Genomic DNA, 24,685 nt, shown 5'->3' on the forward strand with positions numbered 1-24,685 from the left:
TCCAGCATTTAAAAAAAAAGGAGAGAGAGAGAAGGGAAAAAGAAGAAGAAGAAGAAGAAGAAGAAGAAGAAGAAGAAGAAGAGAGAGAGAGAGAGAGAGAGAGAGAGAGAGAGAGAGAGAGGAGAGAAAGAAAGAGAGGAAGAAGGAAGATGAGGTTGAGTCGACTCGGCTGAAACTGAGTCCAGCCGAGTCAGGTTGAGTTTGGGCCTAGTCTAGGCCTGTCTGGAATTCCAACTGGAAGAGAGGTAGAGAGAGAGCAAGAAGAACAAGAGAAGAAAGAGAAGGAGGAAGAAAAACAAGAGAGATAGAGAGGGAGTTTGGGTTTGTTGGCAAATGAGTCAACTCGATTGAAACTCACCGAGCCCAAGTGAGTTAATCCAGGTTAAGATCATTTTTGCGAGAAGGATAGGTCATTTCGAGCCAGGCTAAATCCAAGTTGATTTGGATTTTTGGTTCATCGAGTATTTTGAGTCCTTTAGTGATCTCCAACCAAGCAAGAAATAAATCTACTCTTTAAGGTGAGGACTCACCCTTTGAGCTTCACACTTAAGTTCATTAATCTAGACATATATGATGCCTTGATTCCTCTCAATGAAATATTTATCTTATTATATGAATATGCTAATTTGCTGCGCACTTGATTCCTGGGTTAATTAATGAACATGTCACTCTAATTTTGGTAATCATAAATGGTTGATGATAATATGCTTTCTTTAGTTGTATACATGTTAGTTAATTGTATGAGTGTCGTTTGCGATCATTGATGGATTGAATGGAACTTGTCGTGATCTTACTACCTTGCGGTCCATATTTGACTTACGCAGCTTAGATCGCACCTCTGCCTTATATGGCTTGGACCGCATGTTGCCTTACATGGCTTGGCTCACATGTTTGCCCTACGTGGCTTGAATCGTTTATTTGCCCTTCGTGGCTTTAATGGAATATTGACACCATTCTATGGCTTGTTGATTATATTTACATATTTTGTTGAGTTTTGGGTCATTATACGGAGTTCGTTATGATTTTCGGGTGGAGCTGAACTTCACTTATTGATTTTCTAGCCATCTTGCGGAGTTCATACGATTTTTGAATGACGCCAGAGTTCATATGTTGGTTCTCTCTTCATCTTATGGAGTTCAGTCGTACCATGATTTTCAGGTAGAGGTGAAGTTCGGTTACCATCTTGTAGAGTTCACGTACGACATGATTTCTGGGTGAAGTAGAGGTTAAAGGTTGATTTTCTATTCACCTTACGGATTTCACTTGTACCATGATTTCTGGGTGGAGCTGAAGTTCGCTTGTTGATTTTCTAGTCATCTTACAGAGTTAATGTACAATGCGATTTTGAGTGCAATAGAAAAGTCGTATGTTTGATTGTTTGATTATCAAAACATATTCCCTTATATTGCGATTGCCATTATATTTTGCTTGTGATGAGATTCCATTGATTGGCTTAATTTTTGAGTATATGAGTATGATTATGAGATGTCCTGTTTAATATATCTGATTTCATGACTTCGAACTATATTGAGTATGAATGGTGAGTGCGCAAATCTTAGAGGGTGCTCCTCATTGCGATAGCCATTGACGTTATCAAACCGTAATAGTTGATGCAGGTGTAGAGCGAGTTGATGCTGTTCATTGGGTTACAAGCGTAGATCGGGTAGCTGAGGAGCTAGACGGGGTCCCTGCGGCCATATTGAGCTCCACCGTTATATGATAGACTCCTGTCTTTTAATTTATGAACTTTGTTATTTGATGGTTGTATAAGTACTGTATGGGCGCTTGTAACGTCTTGAAAATCGGGGGTCGAGTAGAAGCTGAGCTCCCGAGTTCTAACGCATCACTTATGCAACATAGGTAATGATGATTGAATGTTGTCCATATTAGTGCATTAAGCATAAATGAGATTATACCAAATCAGCATATCATACTCCAGAGACAGTTAAATTACGCAAGCGGAAGACTGTAATAGATATATAAAATATATAAACTGCTGTAAGTTTTCAGAGTGTGAACATATAACCAGGTAAGATATATACATGTATACTCTAAAAATGAACAAAACGAATATACATGGGAGTTCCAAAAGTGCAAAATAACAAGTGTAATGGCGTATAATTAGCACCCCTGTAACCCCGTCGATTAAAACATGGTCTACATAGACTCACCTGATAGCTGCATATATGAGAAACCTTCCTCATCATCATAAAAGTCTGGCTCCGCTTCGTAACCATCGCCATCATCTGAAACTAAAATAGGGTTTGGTTGGTGTTTAAAACACCGTCCCGTAACGTGGGAGTGAGTGATCAACTCAGTGGAGCTATAAAGCAAAGGTTAACATGTTATCAATTCGGTCAAGCAGTAATGATAAAGCAACATAACGATCAGGTCATAAGTACTCTTATTAATGCAAGGATGGTATGTGATAATGATGCATGCCCTCGCCTATACTCCCTCTTGCGACAACATCTTACGATCGCGGCATGCATCCCTTCCTCTGTGCACTTCCTCGCCAAAGCACATGCAATGCATGTATGATCGTGATTATCGAGTTCTTACTTAGGCCTTTTCATACAGCAAGATTGAGAAGTTAAGACACCTCCCTTTATATCATATACCCAAATATTGATCCATCTAGGGTCGTCAATCCTAGTAGTCACATACGATAGGCAAGTTCAGGTCACTACCACCAACGCCTTAGCAACTGAAAGTCTATTTTTGAAGGCTCGTCACCAGCCCAACTGGGGACCACAGCTAGGCTGCGCCGGGGTAGGCCTATTTCATACTCGAGGTCACTCCACTAACGCCCTACCAACTGGCAGTCTATTTTCGAAGGCTCATCACCGACCCGACTGGGGACCACAGCCAGGCTGCGCCAATGGAGGCCGACAGCTCGAATACAGTGTCTCATACCACTGTATTCGGCTCACGAGTTTGGGTTACTCACTAGTCACTACAGGGAGGCTCATCGCCCCAGTGTAGGCCTACAGCTCGACCACGGTGTCCCATACCACCATGTTCGGCTCATGACTCTTAGCGGATTGTGATACCAAGGTTTAACGGGATTTACATTGGTAAGTGGTACCTTAGATTCAAGCAGTAGCGTCCATACATGGTAAACACACAATAGGCCAATCAGTTTATTAGACAAGTTCAACTGGTACGAGTGTACGCTGGATAAATCGACATGGTACCACTATCAATAATCATCGTACGCATCGCATTCATCAAACGTGTCTTGTGTGGCGAAATGACCTCAGCCACTACTCGAGAATCATTACCGATTGCCTGGACTACATCGTAGCCCCAATCACACTTCAAACAATAGCATTCATAAGTGATAATCAATGACAGCATGTGACAACCAAATCTAAATATAAATCTTAGTTGAGCATTTCAACAAACACATAATACACATGTTATCTTACATATAGGCATTTCATCCGTACAACATATAGTAGTAAGATATGTTACATAAAGGGAACTGTAATTATAGAGAAGGGGATTAAGAATCATTTCTCAACACCCTCATTAGATACATTCCAACAAGCATTTCCTCATTCAGGCATTTTATCAAACACTTAGACTACACATTTCAACATACATGTATTAGACTAGTTATAACATATATCCTGGCAAGCCCTCTTTCAAAGGAGTTGCCACATATACAACAAGTATATATTCATAGTTAATAATCATGGCAAGCACAGATCCAAATTCCATATTCATTCAGACATTTTTACAAGCACTTAGACTACACACTTCAACCTGTGTGACGTATGTTGGTTATAACAGGTGTTAGGGCAAATCCTTTCACCAAGGAGTTATCACACGTATGACAACCATATATTCACGACGAATAATCATGGCCAGCACGAATCCAAATTCCATACTCATTTAATCATATCAACAAACACATGGAATACACTATATTCAACATAGTTCATATATATGTGTAAAGCGCGGGAAACATCGTATCTAAGCATGTGATAGCAATTAAGTCAGTCATAAATCATTAACTGACATTGAAAGCCTTGAAAACCATAACCTAAACGTTTATAGTCCGCACCTTTCACCGGTAAACCCGTACGGAGCTCAGTTTGAACACTACGTCTTTGTCTACGGCACAACGACAACTTATAAGATGAAATAAGTTAGCTATTTCACCATCTACTCTATTTGAATCCCTAAGACAGATTAGGGTTAGGATTTCTTACCTAAGAACGGGATCGGAATCGCCTGATTAGCGATACAGGAATGGTGGATAAGCACGTGGAGTAATGGGATTGAATCCCAGGAAGAAACACCGACTCTTTCTCTCTTTCCTTCTCTTTTCTCTCTTTTCTCTCCTAGGGTTTTTCAAATTCGTATGGAATGAGAGAGAGAGGGTTTAAGGCCCTTATATAGGCTCAAACGTGAGCTCAATGGCCCCAGAGCCATGGTATACTTAGGTTATAGCCAAAACTCATCTGTTTCGGCTCAACAGAGCTCATCTAGGGGCCCCTTTTCTGCATACGGTCGGACTTAAGCTCCCTGACATTGGATCTAAGCCAGGCCAAGTTTTCGGTCCGATCGGATTAACAGATCGACCGCGGAGGACCAGTTTCAGTTCAACGGTCACCGGTATCCTATCAGGGCCACAAATACACTGACATGTGTTGGAAATTTTTTCTGATCCGAGGGTGTAATTGGGTTAGATTCCAACGGTCTGAATCCTTATATTTGACCTACAAGTGAACGACTCAATTCACTTAAGGTTTAATTTATTTTCTAAAGATATTCACGTTTCTCACATACTTCGGTTTGGGCTCAAGTTGTGCATTTTGGAATGCTATTTGGACTTGATTTTTGAGATGATAGTCAAGCCCAATAAGGCGGTCATAACCGTATAGTTTTGCGGTAATCGGACTTTCGACGTGCGGTACAGGTCCGTTACAGAGTTTCGGCGTGCTCCTGAGAGCAACCGGGTTTAGAAATTGATCCTAGATTTCATGGTAATATAGCGTTAATGATTCTACAAGTTTTGGGTCTTGCAGTTCATATTTAAAGTGATCCAAGCTAATTTCACAGCGAATCTAGTTTAACACTTAGTTAATTTCATCTAATTTCCATAGGATTTGGTCCTTAGTGATTTCTGCCTGAGGTGGTGCTCGGGTCTTTGTACGGATTTTTCCGGGACGTTACAATCTACCCCCCTTAAAGAACAATTTCATCTCCGAAATTGCCTAAGGGTATTAAGTAAAGGTCTTATTATTTCATTTTGCTTAGTCTTGTTGGTTTCAGGTTTATATACATGTTAGGGTATATAATAACTACATCAGCCTAGCTCATATTGATCTACCCCCCTTAAAAGTTTCTACCTTTAAGATTTGAAAATAAATGTCCAAATCATTATTATTGTGCTAAGCATTTGATGATAACGTTTACCTAAGTGTGGTATAATCTACTCTTTATGATTGGGCTAATACGAAAAGTCAGTTGTGGTAGGCTCAAACCTGATACGTCGATTGTCCGCCTGACCAGAGCAGACAACACACTGTATCCCTTCCTAATCCTGATAGCTCCTAGTCTTCTGCTTGGTCAAAGCAGCAAGTCCTTTGGTAATCACTCAGGATTGAGAATTGAGTTAACCCGCAAATGCCTCGTAGGGATATGGTTTTGAAATTTTGAAATCTAATCATCCCAAGTATTTAAGGAGTATTATAATTCATTAGGAAGCTTAAGCCTAATGTTTATAAGGTTGTCCTTTGGGTCTTGTTCAACGAGAGTTCTTGTTCAACCTATGTTTAACTTGGTGGATAATAAGTTCTTCCATAGTGCTCATAGTCAAAAGACTATACTAGAAGGGTTCTCAATCTCCTAAAATTATATTTGTATGTCACCATTTTGATCATACGGTCAGGGGGTTATGGGCATGTTGCATTTCAGTTTCATTAACTTTGGAAGGGAAGGAAGAGTCGAGAGTTTTAAAATATTTTAGAAGTTTAGAATGTTAGCGACAGAAGGCCGCAGGACAGGAAAGGAGATGGACATTTCTTCGACGCGGTATGAACCTTGAATCTACAAGGGAATAAGAAACTTATAATATTTTACTATAGTCTGCTACTAACATAAGCTTACGGAGTATTAAACTATGAAACTCAATCCTACTCGAGGGCCCTAATTTAATTGCACAAAAATAATTAAAATATATATATGTATAATTTAAATTTAATCACAGGATGATTCCTAGTATGATTACAATTAATTCCTAAATAGACACAAAATATTAAACTTTAATATGAAAAGATATGACCAGTCTATTGGTAATTCGAAGTTGTAGAAATTTTTCCGTTTCAAACCTTCTATTATTTATAACATATTTATCACCTCTAGTTACCATATTATTTTTATAATTTTTATAGTAATCCATTGTTAGGCCTATTCTTTCATATGAATTGGTTTAATAGACCCAGTGTCTACCAATAGGAATACAGGTGTATCTTGAATGTGAGTAGTGACTTTAAAGGCCAAAGGCGTTGTGGTTGCTGACTCAGGTGTTTTAGCTGCAAGTGCATGCACACGGGCTTGTTGAGGATGATTTGGTTGCGCTGCCACAGGTCGTTGAGGTGGCCAATTCCGAGGTATAGGCGGTCGGTAATATGGTTGCACTGGTGGTACAGATCGTAGAGGTGGAGTCGTTATACCACGTGGTGGCTGACGGTCGATCTTCTGAGGTGGCGTGACACCGTTGTCTTTCATCTTGGTAAAACAGAAGGGGTCAGTGTGTCCCCCTTTGTTGCAATATGTACACTAACGTTTTATTCACATTTGCTAGGTCGGCGGAGCCACGAGCCTGGGAGGTGAGTCTACAGGTGATCTCTTACCTAGGACTTGTCGGTGCTGCAATTCGAGCTGAGGCCTCGGGCCCATTGGTATACGTGTATGAGAATCTCTGTCTCCATCTTGTTATGCTTGTAGAGATATGTTGACTAGTTCAGCATAATTGGAAATGCTAGCGTAACACATCTTAACGCGAATTTCAGGCCGCGGACCATCTGAAAAACAATGCATTTTCATCAGTTCATCTGCCCGTATCAAAGGAGCGTATCTGGCTAGCTCCATAAATTTATTTTCATATTCTGATACGGTCATCCCTCACTATCGGAGGTGAAGAAACTCACCTTCCTTTTCATTACGGTATGTGAGGGGAAAGCACTTCCCATGGAAGTGTGTCTCAAATGCATCCCAGGTCCACACGTGTCCTGTGGGAACTGTTCGTGGGATGCTGTCCTACCATAAACTAGCCTCATTCTCGAACATATAGGTGGCTAGCTCAACTTGTTCTGCCTCAGTGCAGTGTAGCGGCTTCAACATCTTAGAAATGCGATCTAGTCAGTAATCAGCCACCTCGAGTCTATGAGTGCCCGTCAAAGTGGAAGGACGGAAACACTGAAAGCATTCAAAAAGTCCGCTGGTATTCATGTTCCCATCAGGGTGCATAGGTAATGCAGGCGGACCCACACTTATATTCTAGGCAAGGGCCCCTGCTATGGTGGCGAAGAATTGTTGTTGCTATTGCATCAAGAGCATCATCTGCTCCAACCTATCAGGAGGAGGAGCCGACTGAGGTATGTGTGACGTCGATGTAGACGAACGGTTCTGTTTGAAAACTGGTGGTGCATGAGGTGTTGGCCCATTAGTGGGGCCAGTGGCCGATTGTGAATCCGGCATCATCTCAAAGTCCAAGCCCAAGCTAGGGTCTGTGTGGCTATTGCTTAGGGAAGGTGCCCCATCAGACAATCCCTAAGTGCGAAACGTGTCATATTTCGAGTGGTTGAGGCAACATCCCCTATACACAACATAGGGTGCAACACGCGTAAGATTCAGATAATATGAACCACATTTCCAGACATACATATCCCACGCCAAAAGGAACGACATGCGTTTCATTTGATCAACATTGTCATAATACATGAGATTGAATCTTCCATGGATCATGACAGAAGATGCATGTGAGCTAAACAAGTACAAGTTGCACACCAACTACTCCAACATAAGACTAAGCCTATCGATGCCTTTATGTAGAACACTAATTACTCCAACATAACAGCGTGTGCGGGCTGTACTATTTGTAAGAGGACGAATGTAGGCAGGCACAACTTGTCTTCCTGCTCCGCACTGTATAGGAAGTTGTAACACCCAGGGAATGTGGAAAGGGAAAAGATGGCAGCTACTAGCTCAAAAGAGCCATGAAAGCTGGAAAAGTTTGGAAATAGAGTGGATTGTGAGGCTTAAGAGCTATGAGACACAAAGGTGTAAGGTTGTGCTCAAATGAGTAGGAAATAGGGAATATGAGGAGTTATAGAAGGTGGGTTTTTAAGGAAGATGGTGGAGATGGATATGTAGTGAAGAAGAAGAAGATGATATGAGAATGGAGGGGGAAATTTGAGAGAGAAAAATGAGACTTTTAGGGGTATAAAGAGCTTGGAGGGGTGTGTTGATTTGACCCAATGTTCAATTTGATGAGTTGTTCTTGGAGTGTGACTAGTTTCAAATCAAAGCAAGCTTCCAAAGAGTTACTAAAGGAGCCTATAAGTATTAAGGGGATTCAACGAAAGAACGAGGTCTCACTCCAACCTAATCAAGCCGACTAACTAAGTCTATTATTCAATTATCTTAGCATAATCAGTCTTTTACATTCCTTAGTATAACCAGCAACCTAGTCTTAATTTAAGAGTAGCGGTAATCCAATAGTTGTAATCCAATGTTTGCGCTCATACACTAGTTGATTTCATACCATTTCTAATATAGGAAATTATTTTATTGCTTAGGGTCAAAAGTTGTTTGGTTGAAATTGAGTTGCTTGAACTTGAATTTAACTATGCTTGAGCACTTCACATATGCCCATCCCAGCTAGAGATGTCCTAGGGTTCACGTTATTAATTTATTGGGTTTCCTAACTGTCAGATTTTATATAATTCTCATTCCCAAGGTCCTAGGGTAGTTCTATACCCTTTTCTGCCACTTTTAGTTAGTATATTATTTTAATTATTTTTTTAGTAGTTCATCATCAAGTTTACTTCATCTCCATCAAATTTCATTTGATTTCATATTGTAGAAAAATTCTAAAAATTTTAGAAGCAACAGCTATCCAAACTAATGATTTTCAGATAGTTGTTACAACGACCTATTTTTAACTAAATTAAAATTTTTAATATATTTTCACTTATTTTTATATGATACTAGACTTATAAATCTTTAATCTGGCTTTTAAATCACTTAAATTGGAGTTATAACGAGGGAGATATGATTTTCTGAAATCGGATGAACCGTGTAGAAAAATCGCAGAAAACGGGCCGCCCGACCCGCTGGACAGCGAGGCCTCGCCGATCCGGCGATGCCATTGTCGGTCACTGGACCCCGGGGCGATGGATCACCCAGGGGGCGATGTCATCCCCCCCTGGGGTGCTGGAAATGTGCGGGACCCACCTCGGGTCACCCCGATTTGCATCGTTTGGCCCCCTGAGTCCGTTTGATGTGTTTTTAGGTCCACTTTACAAACCAGAATAAGTTGTTTGACGTACAATATATGATTTTGGGGTAAGAGAGGCTTATCTATCTAAATAACTCATAAATTTCATGAGTTGATGTTGTTCATTGAGTTACAAGCGTAGATTGGGTAGCTGAGGAGCTAGACGGGGTCCCTGCGGCCATATTGAGATCCACCATTAGATGATAGACTCCTGTCTTTTAATTTATGAACTTTGTTATTTGAGGGTTGTATAAGTATTGTATGGGCGCTTGTAACGCCCTGAAAATCGGGGGTCGAGCAGAAGCTGAGCTCCCGAGTTTCAACGCATCACTTATGCAACATAGGTAATGATGATTAAATGTTGTCCTTATTAGTGCATCAAGCATGAATGGGATTATACCAAATCAGCATATCATACTCCAGAGACAGTTAAATTACGCAAGTGGAAGACTGTGATAGATATATAAAATATATAAACTGTTGTAAGTTTCCAGAGTGTGAACATGTAACCAGGTTAGAAATGTACATGTATACTCCAAAAATGAGCAAAATGAATATACATGGGTATTCTAAAAGTACAAAATAACAAGTGTAATGACGTCTAATCAGCATCCCTGTAACCCCGTCGATCAGAACATGGTCGACATAGACTCGCCTGATAGCTGCATATAGGAGAAACCCTCCTTATCATCATAAAAGTCTGGCTCCGCTTCGTAAGCATCGCCATCATCTAAAACTAAAATGGGATCTGGTTGGTGTTTAAAACACCGTTCCGTAATGTGGGAGTGAGTGATCAACTCAGTGGAGCTATAAAGCAAAGGTTAACATGTTATCAATTCGGTCAAGCAATAATGATAAAGCAACACAACAATCAGGTCATAAGTACTCTTATTAATGCAAGGATGGTATGTGATAATGATGCATGCCCTCGCCTACACTCCCTCTTGTGACAACATCTTATGATCGCGGCATGCACCCCTTCCTCTGTGCACTTCCTCGCCAAAGCACATGTAATGTATGTATGATCATGATTATCGAGTTCTTAGTTAGGCCTTTTCATACAGCATGATTGGGAAGCTAAGGCACCTCTCTTTATATCATATACCCAAACATTGATCCATCTAGGGTCGTCAATCCTAGTAGTCACATACGATAGGCAAGTTCAGGTCACTACCACCAACGCCCTACCAACTGACAGTTTATTTTCGAAGGTTCGTCACCAACCCGACTAGGGACCACAGTGAGGCTATGCCGGGGTAGGCCTATTTCATACTCGAGGTCACTCCACTAACGCCCTACCAACTGGCAGTTTATTTTCGAAGGCTCGTCACCGACCCGACTGGGGACCACAGCCAGGCTGCGCCAATGGAGGCCGATAGCTCGAATACAGTGTCCCATACCACCATATTCGGCTCACGAGTTTGGGTTGCTCACTAGTCACTACGGGAAGGCTCGTTGCCCCAGCGTAAGCCGACAGCTCGACCACGGTGTCCCATACCACCATGTCCGGCTCATGACTCTTAGCGGATCGTGATACCAAGGTTTAACGGGCTTTACATTGGTAAGTGGTACCTTAGATTCAAGTAGTAGCGTCCATACATGGTAAACACACAATAGGCCAATCAGTTTATTAGACAAGTTCGATTGGTACGAGTTTATGCCGAATTAATCGACATGGTACCACTGTCGACAATCATCGTACGCTTTGGATTCATCAAATGTGTCTTGTGTGGCGAAATGACCTCAGCAACTACTCGAGAATCATTACCGATTGCTTGGACTACATCATAGCCCAATCACACTTCAAACGATAGCATTCACAAGTGATAATCAATGACAGCGTGGGACAACCAAATCTAAATATAAATCTTAGTTGAACATTTCAACAAACACATAATACACTTGTTATCTTACATAGGCATTTCATCCGTACAGCATGTAGTAGTAAGATAGGTTACATAAAGGGAACTATAATTATAGAGAAGGGGATTGAGAATCCTATCTCAACACCCTCATTAGATACATTCCAACAAGCATTTCCTCATTCAGGCATTTTATCTAACACTTAGACTACACATTTCAACATACATGTATTAGACTAGTTATAACATATATCCTAGCAAGCCCTCTTTCAAAGAATTTGCCACATATACAACAAGCATATATGTATAGTTAATAATCATGGCGAGCACATATCCAAATTCCATATTCATTCAGACATTTTTGCAAGCACTTAGACTACACACTTCAACCTATGTGACGTACGTTGGTTATAACAGGTGTTAGGGCAAATCCTTTCACCAAGGAGTTGTCACATGTATGACAATCATATATTCACGACGAATAATCATGGCCAGCACGAATCCAAATTCCATATTCATTTAATCATATCAACAAACACATGGAATACACTATATTCAACATAGTTCATATATATGTGTAAAGCGCGGGAAACATCGTATCTAAGCATGTGATAGCGATCAAGTCAGTCATAAATCATTAACTGACATTGAAAGCCTTGAAAACCATAACCTAAATGTTTATAGTCTGCACCTTTCGCCAGTAAACCCGTACGGAGCTCAGTTTGAACACTACGCCTTTATCTACGGTACATCGGCAACCTATAAGATGAAATAGGTTAGCTATTTCACCATCTACTCTATTTGAATCCCTAAGACAGATTAGGGTTAGGATTTCTTACCTAAGAACGGGATCGGAATCGCCTGATTAGCGATACAGGAATGGTGGATAAGCACGTGGAGTAATGGGATTGAATCCCAGGAAGAAACGCCGACTCTCTCTCTCACTCACTCTCTTTCCTTCTCTTTTCTCTCTTCTCACTCCTAGGGTTTTCTAAATTCGTATGGAATGAGAGAGAGAGAGGGTTTAAGGCCCTTATATAGGCTCAAACGTGAGCTCAATGGCCCTAGGGCCTGGTATACTTAGGTTATAGCCAAAACCCATATGTTTCAGCTCAACGGAGCGCATCTAGGGGCCCCTTTTCTGCATACGCTCGGACTTAAGCTCCCTGACATTGGATCTAGGACAGGCTAAGTTTTCGGTCTGATCAGATTAACAGATCGACGGCGAAGGACCAGTTTCAGTTCAACGGTCACGGTATCCGATCAGGGCTATAAGTACACTGACATGTGTTGAAAATTTTTACTGATTCGAGGGTGTAATTGGGTCAGATTCCAACAGTCTGAATCCTTAGATTTAACTTGCAAGTGAACGACTCAATTCACTTAAGGTTTAGTTCATTTTCTAAAGATATTCACGTTTCTTACATACTTCACTCTGGGCTCAAGTTGTGCATTCGGAATGCTATTTGGACTTAATTTTTGAGATGATAGCCAAGCCCAATAAGGTGGTCATAACTGTATAGTTTCGTGGTAATCGGATTTTCGACGTGCGATCTAGGTCCGATACGGAGTTTCGGCATGCTCCCGAGAGCAACCGGGTTTAAAGATTGATCCTAGATTTCAGGTAATATAGCATTAATGATTCTACAAGTTTTGGGTCTTGCAGTTTATATTTAAAGTGGTTCAAGCTAATTTCAGCGCGAATCTAGTTTAACACTTAGTTAATTTCGTCTAATTCCCAGAGGATTTGGTCCTTAGTAATTTCTGCCTAAGGTGGTGCTCGGGTCTTTGTACGGATTTTTCTGGGATGTTAAAGTGCTACATTTGAAATTTTGTGAAGATCAAAATGTTTTTATTCAATGCATGGTTTATTTTAGCTTCGTTGCTGTTAACTTTGATTGATGATAAACGATTCAAATTTATACTGAATTTTGTAAGCTAACACTTGGGTTTTTGGAGAACGAGTCATACACTCTGGTTCCAAATAAATCGGGGCATTATAGTTAATGGTGAAAGATTGAAGCTTTATATGGAAAACTTTTATTTGGGAGAGGAGTCCGTCCCTCTTCATAAGCTAAAATATTCAGATTGATGCTCTTAGTTTGACAAAGCATTTGTGTAAGATTTGTATAATATTCAATTTTTTTTTAGTGTCACCTAGCAGGTACTATTCATCTTTTTTTTTTTTTAATTGTTCTCATATTTTCTACATTACATGTATCATTACATTAGGGACAATATAGATTTTAAGTTGGGGGGTGTGGATAGTCATCCATGTGAGTTTATATTTTAGGAATAATAGAGTCTACTTTTGAAAAAAAAAATTAGTTTATGGAAAAAAATTTCAAAAATTTCAAAATAATTTTTTTTTTAATAACAAGAATGTGAACATGATATTATACGAATTTCAAAAGTAAAGTTAATACTTAGTCTAGGTTGATAGTAGTTAGAATTCTGATAATTGAAAATTATAGACTTGAGTTCGATCATCTAATCACTAGTTTAGAGTGAGTTGTAATTTGATGTACTGAATTCACAATACACCCTACCTAACTAAGTGAGGAATATGATATGTGAACTAGAATAAAAAAATTTGATTCAAACAAGGTTGAATGAACTAGTTCCATTGATATATTCTTAAAACAGAGAATATAAAAATAAAAATAAAAAATTTGACCATAACAATCGTGTTAGTAATCCGGAGTAAGGATACCTAAGTGTCTAGTGTTGTTACCGTTACAATTACGATACCTTAGGTTATAAAGCAAAGCCAGTGAGAATCTTCATCTAAGGGTGGTATATAATAATGAGGATATAATGATCAAAGAAGAAAGGGCATGAAGGAAATGAGATAACTAGAGATTTCATATTCTTGGGATGATTGAAAGGAGTTAGGATATGGAACATACATATTTCTCAAAGTTAGAATAGTGTCACTGAGCACCTAAGTATATTGGATCATAACTATTTTAAATTTTGATTAGATCTTTAAACTCAAAGATGCAATGGATTAAGAATTTGAGATTCTAACTAACTTCAGATTTAAGATAAGTGTTGCTTTATTTTGAAATTCATATGATGAATGGAGGCATAATTGTAAAAATTTCTGAGTTTTGAACTATTTTTCATATTTTCAATGTTTGTGGCTAACATTTCTGGAAACCCTCACATGACTATAATTCGTCCACTAGGGGAACCTAGGGGTTTAAAGGCTTGTATATGGTAAATGCAATCGAAATTACCTGCGAAAGTGGTGTAGTTAGAATTTTTGTCTTCGTTTTAATTTTTATTTTTAGAATTAGTTTTTATTCTTATTTTTATTTTTCTTTGCTTATTTTGCTCGGGAGTAACAAAATGTTGGTTGGGGGTGTGTTGAGACTCAAATATTGCATATTTTCCCCCATTTATATCTTAGCTTTATGAACATGATAATGCTTAATGATATATTTTATACATGTTTGTGTTGCAAGGTGAGTTTAAGAGCTTAAATTGAAAAGAATGTTAACAGCATGGATTTGATGCTCAAGAATCACTAAGGTAAAGAATGGACGTTTGGAGCCAAGATTGAAGATTTCAAGATCCCAAGAGTTAAGAAAATAAAGTAAAAAAGGAAGGAAGTGCAAAAATTAGTGCAGAAATTCGCAAGATTTGAGCTTAGATGACATCGAACTAATTTCGATGACATCAAAGGAGTTTCGATGACATCAAAGAATTACAGAAAAATCGAGTTTGGTTATTGGACAAATTGGATACAGTCTTCAATAACATCGAAACTAGTTCGATGACATCGAAGCCAGTCTTAGATGACATCGCAAACAGTTCGATGTCATTGAAGGGTTCACGTAGAGCCTACGCAGAGTGAGAAAATTTGATGCGATATCCGAATTTTTCAAGTTAGTTTGAAGGAGGGAGTTCCCTACTTATAAATAGGGCATTCCTGAGCATCATTCAGAGTATTAAAGGGCAAGATCTAAAGTTTTTTCTAGGGTTTTTAGATCTTTACAAGTTCTTTTTGGATATTTATTAATTTACTTTCTTGCTTTCTTGTTGCTTTTTAATTTTGCAATTTACTTATATTTTTCTAGTTCTCTTTAGCCCAAGCTAGAAGGGAAGCATATTGGTTTAATGATTTTATAAATTATGATGATTGATTATTTTTTATGATGGGATGAATGGTGTATGCATGTTATCAATTATCTAGGTTTAGGTTTTCGATCCTCAAGTAAGATCCATATGTTTCCATCATATGAGATCCATATTGATGGATAGGCTTAACCTGAATCAATTAGATTTCTTAAATGAGAGATATTCTTAACCTGCTACATTATTTGATTCATTATCTCATGAATATTGAATGCTTAAAATCACTGGCGCTTAAGAATATATGTTAATAATGCTAATTCATGATTCTCTAATCTTTTATTTCATTTATTAAAAATATTTAAACTATTTTATTTTTCGATTAGGCCAACCATAGTGCTCGGATCCTAATTGTGTTATCAAGTCATCATAATTTAGTGATCATTAACCTATGTGTGAAACTTTGAAGTTTTGGTGTTGTTTTAATTCAATTGAATTTCATACCTCCAAAACTTTCAAAATCATTTTATCTATTTAGTTTCCATTACTTAGTTTTGTATTTGATTTTCTCATTCTCATAAATCATCTCCCTGTGGGATTGACCCTGTATTCACAGGATATTACTTACAAACCTCTACACTTGGAGGCAAGCAAACACATATGCAACTGACAAACCTCTTATATATATATATATAGATGAGTACATTTTGCTTTGTATTGCCCCACTCAGACCCATAATGTGAAAAAATGTAAGTTAATCTGAATTTTCCATCCAGTTGGTACTATTTGGATGACCTAATAACTAAGAATCGCTTTGGGAGGATAATCATGACCATTTATAATTATTAAGTTGAATATCAGTGTAGTAAAGTTCTTTGATGAACCACATTCAGTTATTAATATATACCGCCCTAACGATCTTTCATCCCATGTTTCTTATCATGTCAAAGTATCTCTTAGAATATGGACAGTTACCTTGATTATATAACATCTACATGCAGGTCCCAATTTGGTGACATGAGCTGGTGATCTTGAGTTGCAACATAGGCAAAACAGTTCTAAAGACGAAAATTCCATGCCTTAACAGAGTTTGATGGTTGATACATAAGTGCTAAGAAATATACAAGCGGCACACAAATAAATTAAAGTATCCAAATCATGTGCTTAAATTTAGATGTCTTATAAAAAGAAATTGCACCAATTTAAGTTCCTAATTGGATGATTTGTGGACACTTAAATGGACGATAGAAATGAAAATGTCACTTGTCCAATTTCAGAAAACAATAGCCCATTAGTCATTTGTTATGTTCACTGAACCTTAATTTCTGATAATGATCTACCTACACAATAATCAGTAATTGGGATGGTGTAGTTTAAATTAATACTCGTCATGTTTACAACTATTAAGTTCCTGCTTATCAATCATCTCATATTAAGGTTGGATGGTTCGCCAATACGATTGTAAAAGTTGTGCAACCCAGCCAGGCCAAATCCCAAAGCAGGTATTGAGAATCCAAGATCATTTTAGTTGACATTTCCTGTCCAAACCAATTTGACCGAACAATCCCATCTATGTTTTAAAATATCATTTTTGAACATGGATTGTTTTTAGGCATTTTTGTTGTACCCATTTAACTTGCACTTAGAATGTAAAAAAAAATCATGTGAGAGTGCTTAGAGGCTAATATACAGATTTAAGAACTTTGTAGAATTTTTGAAAAAAAATAAATAAAAATATTGACAAATAAATAGTTTTTTTTTTTTTTTTTAAAGATTGACAGATGTTATTTATGCATTTATAAGTTTTTGCTTATTTTAACATTAAACACACTCATTTATTTATTTTAAAAATAAATTACTATTTTTAAATTATAAAAGATAATTTTAAAAAATATTTAATGCACTATACATTGTAATTTGGCTTTTGAATGTATTGGTTATGTTTTCATATATGGCTTTTATGATTTAAATTATTTGAACTAATTTTGAATTTTTAATATAGCTGCATCACTTTTGTCAAACAGTGCATGGTTTAGGATCTTATACAAATACACTTATCATGTATGCTTGTTTTTTGTGATCTTTTGAGTTCTAAGTGTGTATTAATGTCTTGTTTAACATCCTCAGAAGTTTCATGAAAAAAATCGACCAATTTCCTAATATTTACTAATATTCCAAGAAACAACCATACATTATGTTATACATGTGATATTTCCCATATGCAATACCCAATATGTTTTCTTATCCCAAGGGTGGGATATATGCGTCGATACCAATACTAGAAACACCACATGCAGGTACTCCTGCAATATCATATCCGACCTCAACAACTATGATAGATAGTTTCTAACTCTAGTATTGCTCAATGGTTCAACATTTCACCAAAGATCACACCACTCAAAAACAAGCTAGTCAAGTTTCAAGCATCAAAAGTCCTTGTTTGCCATATCTCTAATAAGGTGTTGAAACAATCTCTTAAGCATGAAATCAGTCTTTGGTCCATCTTCTAAAGCACCTAAGGTCAATCTAATGGTTAAAAAGTACACCAAGGGTGTCCCCATATCATGTGTAAAAATGTAAGTATTATCTCAAACCACAAAGACCCTAGCGGTGCTCGTAGTTTCCATTCCCATTATCATAGACTGGTGTCAGATCATTGTCCTATTTTTCTTGATTTTTAGATAAATTCATGAGGCCCCTCTGCCTCTCTCTCTCTCTCTCTCTCTTTTTTTTTTTTAAAATTTATTTATTTACCAGGTTGACTTGGCTGGAGGAAAATGTGTTCGTAAAGGAATAAAAAGAGATGAAAATCAAATATTTCCACACGTGTTGTAACATTTTAGAGCCGGCAACATAGTGCATGTCGTAGCAAGATGTATCATCAGTGAGATAGTGACATTTGACCAGCAATATAGCCTCCATGACACCTAACAGCATAGGTTTTGCAAAAGGCAACCACAACCGTGTCCTAGATTGTGGGGAACATGCAGAAGTAATCATAATCTCTTTTAATCTTCTCCTTGGCTTCTAAATAGGGGTGAAGATGACATAAGTAGGATAAAAACCACCAAAAGTTGTTACCCTGCCAGTCTTTCATACCAACTACCCATAAGATCCACACTCATATGTGAAACATCCTACAAAAGTGACGCAGGGATGAATGTGATGAGGTTGATCACCGTCTTCCTCGTGATGAGGTTGATCACCGTCTTCTTCAAGGATAACAACTCTGAATCCACATAGCTTCTCTGGACTCCTCACAGAGACTTCTCGAATCCACGAGGAAAGAAAGCAAGAAGAATAGAAATAAATTCTAATAAATTCGTAATTTGATAAATAAATCAAATGAGTTCACAACCCTTTAAATAAGAATACCAAGCAATGAGAGAGAAATCCGAAGCAAACTACAACTAAAACTCTTAGAATTCGCAACTTACTATACATAGTAAACTTACTATTTATAGACAGTCATGATGTCTAGTAGTGCGCAAGGTTTTCGGCCAAAAATAGTAAGTGTCCTATTTGGCTTCACCAAGCTGTTCTCTTAATTATTCTAAGCTCTTTTCGCGTTGGGTGCAACTCCTAAAGCCCAACGGATGAGTGGGCCATACCATCTAAAACCATGTGAATATATGCCTAAAAGTTATAAAAGTACTTAGTGGGGCCCAATTGAGTTTTGGATGTGGTTGAAACTTGGTTTGACCCCTCATGCGCAAGTGGGATACACACAATGGATGGTTTAGATTTATGAACCACATTATGGTGGGCCAAATAAATTATTATGAATGATTTAATGGGAGAGTAACCCCTCTTAACTTTTATATGTGGTGTGGCCCACCCAACTCATAGATTGAATTGATTTTTAAGCCTGTGGCCCACCATGGAATGGTGCATCTGACTGATGGGATAGATGTTTAACACACATGGTGGGCCCACACAGTTTAACTCCATGGGAAGTTCCCATGAGGTCGACCTCATGGTACCATTTCCCATATATGTGTACACACACACACACACACACGTTGGTTTACATGAAACCTTGGCTATTGTCTTAACATGTGGCTGCTTAAAGTAGGTCTCACTGTAATGTTTTAGTGAAATTCACCTCAATCACCAAATGAATAATTCTATTTTTACTATAATGCATAAAAATCAACCATATTCATGATTTAGGATGGGTCATTCAAATGGAAACAGTTTGAGTGGGACGTTTACCCTCAAAACAGTTAGAGGAGATCATTCACTCTTGATTTATTTTAGGGACCATCATGGTAATTATATAAAATGCATGACTCAAATTTAGCTATATCTAAAACTTAAGTTAGTCACATAGAAAAACTGTTTAGAGAGTGGGTGTTGCCTTATACATTGTTTCGAATTTCGGATCTACATAAATCAAATTGTGTCTTGAGTTACTCATAATACTCTTACTGTACAAAGCAAACTTTGTTGGGTGCACTATGAATGAATGTGGTTTATCCATGCTGTCCATTTATTTTTCTAGCTCATTTTAAGGGTTGATTCCAAAATTGTAGCATATTCGAAGCTCTAGTGGACCACACCACATGAAACAATGGGAATATTGATTTTCACCATTGAAACATTCCTAGGGTCCACAGTTTATTTGTCACCTAACTTGTTCATAAGATCAGGTAGACATGAATGAAGGGAAAACACAAATATCAACTTAATCTAAAACTTTTATTACTTTTAAGAAATTTTGTACAATAGGTAGACGTTCAATTCAACTGTGCACTTGAGCTTTGGATGTGTTTCATTTTTGTACTAAAGCCCCAAAATTATCTAGTAAAATGAATGGACATGGTGGATAAAATACATAAATCATGGTGGGCTCCACAGAGTTTAAAGGATATGGTGCAGATTTTCTAGCTTTCTGGTGGGCCCCACCTAACTTTCCAATGCGGTAACTTTGAACGAAAGGCTTTAGATTTATTTGGAGGAAGATCAAATCCTTAATATTTCGACTCCTTCTGGTAGGGAAGATTAGATCCAAATGAAGTCGGGAAAATGAGTCAGAAATCCCCGCTTCTTCCTGCAAAAAAAACCCTTCTCCTTATTTTGAAATTGTTGAATTCTCATTCTTCAAACCCATGTATGTCTCTCTTTGCACTGTCCATCTGGTGGGACGTACCCTCAATTGGTCATAGTTCAAGGAAGCACAAAAGTGTGTTTCCCCTTCTTCCATTCTTTTTGAAAAATTAGAATGTTGGCCTATAAGTCACTTAGAGTGCGTTTGTATGCCAGTAAGTTTTTAAAGTTACATGTAACCTACTTACAGGTGAAATAAAATTATAGGTAATCCTATTTGGGTGTAAGCTGTAACTTACTTACAGGTATAACTTAATTTATGTGTTTAGATAACTTGTAAGTTAATTATAGGTAAGATGATGTCTATTTACACCAACCTGAATCTGGAGTACGAAATTGTTTAAAAATTAAATTGACACATAGAAATGTTTGGATAAAAATATATAATTTTATTAAGTCCATTTAGATTAATAGTTTGACCGATTTTTAAGCTAAACTAATCATTAAATGAGTCCTCAAAATAGGCCCGCATATTAAAAAACATATAAAAGTGAGCCCACTTATATGTAACTTAAAAACTTATTGGAGGCTATAAGTTTAAAATTAAACTAATATTTGTTTTTCCCTTCATCCAAGTCTTTATGACCTAATCATCAGGTAGGACATCAAATAAACATTATAATGGGCACTAAGAGGTTTTTAATCATGAACATTTGATCACTACTGTTATCCTATGGTGTGGTCCACCAAAGATTGAGATCTGCCTCAGTATCCTCATTTTGGGATCAAGTCCTGAAATGATATGAAAAAAATTGATGGACAACATAAATAAAACACATGCAACATGGCGGGAACCACAAACACCAACCTGTAGCGGCCTAGCTATTGGCTAATATCACTAGCTAAATTAGAGTTGATCCAAGGAGGCGGGTGGGATCCCATACTCTGAAGTCCATTGTCATGTATCTTCCTCACATCAATGTCATTTCATCCTCAAAGCTCATTTTAAGACATGATGATCCAAAAAATAAGAATATTTAAATTCAAGGTAGACAGCAGTATAAGAATCAATATTAAATGGTCATTAAAAACTTTCCGTGGGCCATAAAAGTTTTTGTATCGATATGATATCTGTGTGGTCTCTTCGTCCAGGTCTTTGTTACCCTATTTATAAGTGGGATGGCAAATAAATATTCTAGTGGACCCCATGAAGTTTTTAATGGTAGGGATTTAATTAAGATTGTTTCTTATGGCGTGGCCCACTTGAGATTTGGATCAGCTTTATTTTTTGGATCATGCGCTAAAATGAGCTTTCAATACGGATGGACGGTGTTGATGTAAAGACAGTACATCACGGTGGGCCCCGCAGTTAGGGGCCAAACAGCGAGAACGGATTGGCTGCCCACCAGCCCGGTGGCTGTGGTCGGTGCTCTGTGGGCCCACCATGATGTATGTGTTTCATCCATTCCGTTCATCCATTTTTACATATCATTTTAGGGGCTTGATCTTAAAAGTAAGATGGATATAAATCTCAAGTGGACTACACCATAGGAAAACAATAGCAATGGGATATCCACCATTAAAATCCTCCTAAGGCCCACTTCACTGTTTATTTGACATCCAATCTGTTGATTAGGTCATACAGACCCAGATGAAGGGGAAAAAAAAAAAAAAACCCAAATATCAGCTTGATCCAAACCTTTTATGACCCCCAGAAAGTTAATAATGGTCGAAGTTCATTCAACACTGTTTCCTGTAATGTGGTCCTTTTGAGATTTGGATATACCTCATTTTTGGTATCATACGATAGAATGATCTATAAAAATATATGGACGGCATGGATGAAACAGATACATCATGGTGGGACCCACAGAGCAGCGACCATCAGCCATTGGCTGGTGGCGGGGGAGTAGCCAATCCGTTTCCCCAAACTGCGCCCGTTCCGCACGCAAAAGAGAAAAAAAAAAGGAAAAAAGAAAAAAGAAAAAGAAATAAGGTTTAGGGCTTACCTTGCCGGGGCAGAGAGAGAGAGAGAAGGAGACGCTGAGAGAGGGAGAAGGAGACGCAGAGAGAGAGAGAGAGAGAGAGAGAGAGAGAGAGAGAGAGAGAAGGAGACGTTGGGTCAGAGCAGGTAGGTGCACTTTCAATGCCAGCTGCGTTTCCACCTCCGTCTCCCAACTTCGCAATGGATAGCCGTTGCCTGTAAGAAAGTAACCTGTGACTTGAAAAACACCTAATTCCTCTGTTACATTTCTTGCAATCTTACTTGATAGAACGTTACAGATTGAGACTTTGTTACCTGTAACATTTCTCCCCCAAACACAAACTGTTAGAAAGTCACCTGTAACTTTCTTAGATTTTACAGAAGTTACAGGCATCCAAACGGCCTCTTAGCGTCTTTACTAACATAGGAATGGCAGCTTGCATGAAAGATGCAAGCAAATGAAAAACATAAACAGCCTCCCCTCACTTTACTCCCACATGCAAGCACGCAAAGGGGAAAAAATACATGTACAGAGGTCATTGAATGGTGGAGCAGCAAGTACGTTAAAGGCCTGTATGGTTATGAGTTTGACAATCGTTGTCTTTCGGAGTACAATTCGATAAATTGTTTGAGGTTTAGTATTAGTTGCAAGGCCACTTATAATCTGTGAAGTCAGGGCAGCTATTTATGGGGAGCAGATTTTGATAGGAAGAGCGTCTTAAGGTACAGGTATGATTTGCGAAGTAGCTAATAATTTACTTTGATCTGAAAAATCAAGTTAATGTAGTTTTTTTTTTTTTTTTGAAATCTGATGCTGACTTGATAAATGATCAGGTTATATCTTCTCAGGTGTTTAAGGTCTCTATGTAGCATATGAGAAATGAAAATCTATTTTAAGCTAACTTGATCTATGCCATGTTTTATGTGGATCAATGGATGCATCAAGGGCCCAGTTGGACACACCATTAAAAGGGGTGTTTGACGCTAAACACTGTTTCAGGCCAAGCTCCAGTCTGTATCGTGTGTTCTGGATGCACTCCTGTAAATAGAGCTGTACACGAGCCGAACCGAATCGAGCTTGGCACAGGTCGACTCGGCTTGGCCAGTAGCTGACCCCAGCTTGAACTCGGCTCGGCTCGGTCCTCGAGCCTGACTGGCCAGCTCGACTTGGTTTGGTCAGCAGCCCGGGCCAGTTTGAGATGAGTTCTAGCCTGTGCGACATTTTCTCAAACACATGGAGTGCACCTTTGATTTCTCACAGTATGCAAAACAACAGCAGCAGTTTACAGATGTTTCATCAAACACTCGATAGGCAGCATCAAAATCAAAATACAAAGTTAGTTTTATCATGTAAAGTTTTGTTTTTTTGTTAGTGATTTGTTTCGTATCCATACCTTCCTCGCCACCAGCCGATCCCACGGAGAATGTATGCACCCGAAACAACACTTCGTTGAGTCATTTCATCAAACACTTGGTGAGCAACGTCAATATCAAAATAACTGAGTCACCGAACTGGTTCGATCCGAGTTCGATTCGAGTTGAGGTTCGATCCAAGTCGATTCGAGCTCGGACAAGCTCGAACTTGGCTTGAAAATTTTTCGAGCTCCAAAAATCAGCTCAACTCCGCTCGAACGCAGTTTTGAACCGAGTCGAATTGAGCTTTTTCGAGTCGAGTTGAGCGAGTTAGCTAACTCGGTTTGTGCACAGCTCTACCTGTAAACCCCATTTGATTTCACACTCGTCGAAATAGGTGCAAAAAATCCCACTTGCTGAAAACCAGTCAGATTGGTTTTTGGTGAGTTGGTCAATTCTGCCCAATGATTGTTTTAGATGCATCTCCATAGGTGCGCATACGGGTTTTTCATGGTTAACTGACCATTCCTTTGATTGTAGGTTTAGCTTCCAACTCTACCCATTAAATTGAGAAGGGTGTTTCAGATGGCAGACAAATCATCTGACGCTCCAAAGAAGGTTCATTTTCATGCTTTTTTGTCATGTGGTTTAGATGAAAATGAATATTGCCACTACTCTGTGGACTTCCCACAATCTGGTTTGTTTGCTGCAGATGAAATTTGTGCCGAAAATTCCTCCTCGCAAACTCCCGAGGCCTGAACCCAAGAGGTACTATCATTGTGTTATATTGCAGTTCCTTTTTTTTTTTCTTATGCTGCATTCTCAATAGTAATTCTTCAT

General features: G+C 38.4%; 1 long non-coding RNA gene across 1 annotated transcript; it reads left to right on the forward strand.

Moving 5' to 3' along the window:
* The first annotated feature begins 23,087 nt into the window (after positions 1 to 23,087).
* On the forward strand, positions 23,088 to 24,614 carry LOC131231450 (uncharacterized). Its single transcript, XR_009164356.1, has 3 exons — positions 23,088 to 23,221; positions 24,386 to 24,463; positions 24,558 to 24,614. It is a non-coding gene; the product is annotated as an uncharacterized LOC131231450 (long non-coding RNA).
* The last annotated feature ends 71 nt before the right edge of the window (positions 24,615 to 24,685 follow it).

Source organism: Magnolia sinica, chromosome 17, assembly GCF_029962835.1.
Source record: "Magnolia sinica isolate HGM2019 chromosome 17, MsV1, whole genome shotgun sequence".
Lineage (NCBI taxonomy): Eukaryota > Viridiplantae > Streptophyta > Magnoliopsida > Magnoliales > Magnoliaceae > Magnolia > Magnolia sinica.